At 34.8% G+C, this 2,116-nt stretch overlaps 1 protein-coding gene across 1 annotated transcript in view; it reads left to right on the forward strand.

The window, feature by feature from the left end:
• Positions 1 to 1,933: 1,933 nt before the first annotated feature.
• LOC110337000 (disintegrin and metalloproteinase domain-containing protein 24) overlaps positions 1,934 to 2,116 on the forward strand; it is a 6,944-nt gene continuing 6,761 nt past the window's right edge. The window contains exon 1 of the mRNA XM_021219744.1: positions 1,934 to 1,978. The gene's annotated coding sequence lies outside the window, so the exon portion shown is untranslated. The remainder of the gene's footprint in view (positions 1,979 to 2,116) is intronic.

A 2,116-nucleotide genomic window follows, 5' to 3' on the forward strand; every position in this document is an offset into this window, starting at 1 on the left:
AATTCTTGGGCAAATGGATGTATTTGGAGGATATCATCCTTAGTGAGGTAACCCAATCACAAAAGAAGTCACTAGATATGTACTCACTGATAAGCTTAATTTATTCTTATCTTTTCAGTTCTGTGTTGGTCATCGCTGCTCACAACCTCTTTAGTACTATTTTCCTTCCATCGCACACATTTTGGAACTTCTTGTTTTTGTTTTTGATTGGGTCCTGACTTTTTTTTTTCTTTGTTTCTATTTGATCTTAACTGCCCCATGGGTCATTCAACAGCATACCGTTTAACTTCCACGTGTTTGTAATATTTTTCTAGCTTCCTTTAATCATTAATTTTTATTTTAGTTACTTTCAAGTTAGAAGAGATACTTGATATAATTTTAATCTTCTGAAATGTTTATGATAGACTATGGTACAACAAATGACCAATACTGAGAAATGCGTGTGCCTAGTTGCGAAAAATATAGGCTTTACTGTTATTGGGTGACCCAATCTACATATGCTTAGTATTTATATAGCATTGGCCAGTTGTGATATTACCTGTTAATCGTGGGACGATTATACCCACTATTGAGAATGAATATCAAAGTTTCCTACTAGAATTATAGTTTTATTTTCGCTTTCAAGACCATTTTTTTCCCACACACTTGGGTGTTAATTCAGTGCACATAGATTCAAAACTGTATAGCTTTCTGATACATTTTTAGCATTACATAAAAACGTCCTTTGCTTACTGTGGCATTACTTGACTTAGACACACACACACACACACACACACACACACACAATCTAATAAAAGTGTTTTGTGAAAGAGAACTCATAGATAAAAAGAGCAACATATGAAGATTATATATGCTTCCACAACAAGGAAATGACTAGAATCTTAAATATTTTGAAACAAACTATTCCTTAATAAATTCAGGGAACATGTGTTCCTGAAGATAGCATGATAATAGATTTCTAGGCCCTTAAAGATGTCATAAAATAAGTTTATTGAGTTAAGGCATTTACTTTGTGTTCCTTTGTGATGTGATAGCAACCATATGAAATGGCGAGACTAGAAAATCTGAAGCCAAATGTAGTCTCCTTTAAGAAATTATGTTGAAAATTGGAAAAACTGAGAAAGTTGAATAAGGTAAATTATGCAGAGCTGGACATACTAAGGTCATGTGAAGTAAAAACAGACATGGGATACAACAAACATAGATTTACCAAACTCACTCTATCATACTGTAGATACTCATAGATAATAAACAGATAATCTTGTTTTTGTAGTTAACACTAGCCAACTTGTTAAACACACTCTCCTCTGATTGATGTTTAGAAAACAGCCACATAGTCAATTTAACTATAACATTTGTTTGCATGTTATCTTTCTCACCCTTCTATACTGTTTTTGCCTGCTTTGATGTTTAAAATATAGCATAATAGATAAGGTATATTTATACATAGATATAAAAATGTCTCTGAGTCATTCATTGGCCTGAAGAAAGGTATAGATGATTACTAATGTGTGGATTACTTATAGACATTTTAAGGTGCGTTTGAGCTTTTCTTTGGGACCTGAAGTGCTTCATGTGCTCCACGATATAGCTAAATGTTGAGGAAATAACCTGGAACAGCAGTAGGAGAAAGGCTTTTGAAGGAAAGATGTCCATGCTATGTGTGAGGGGCATACACATTTAGAGAACAGAAAGATATGTTCATATTGCAAAGCACGATAAATGTGGATAAGGAAGCCAGGGGTAAGTAGAAATAAGATTTGGTTGAGATGGTGGAGACACAGTGGGAAGACCAACTGCCAGGTCCTATAGTCTAAGAGGCTCTTGTTGCTAAGCAACTGGATCTAGAACTTAATCCAATGAGAGACAAAGGAAGAAAGACTTTATGTTCTCATGTAGAATCTTTGCTTTAAAAAAGTGGTTCTCACAACTAAGTCATGAATAAGACTACATCAAGATATTATCACTACTTCTCCTGGTAAGTCATTCAAGAGGTTATGTCAAAAGGACAGAAGTTCACAAAGGAACACATACACACACACACACACACACACACACACACACACACACACACACACACACACACACATACCCATCCGCATCTCGAATACCAAGA

The sequence above is a fragment of the Mus pahari genome, chromosome 19 (genome assembly GCF_900095145.1).
Source record: "Mus pahari chromosome 19, PAHARI_EIJ_v1.1, whole genome shotgun sequence".
Lineage (NCBI taxonomy): Eukaryota > Metazoa > Chordata > Mammalia > Rodentia > Muridae > Mus > Mus pahari.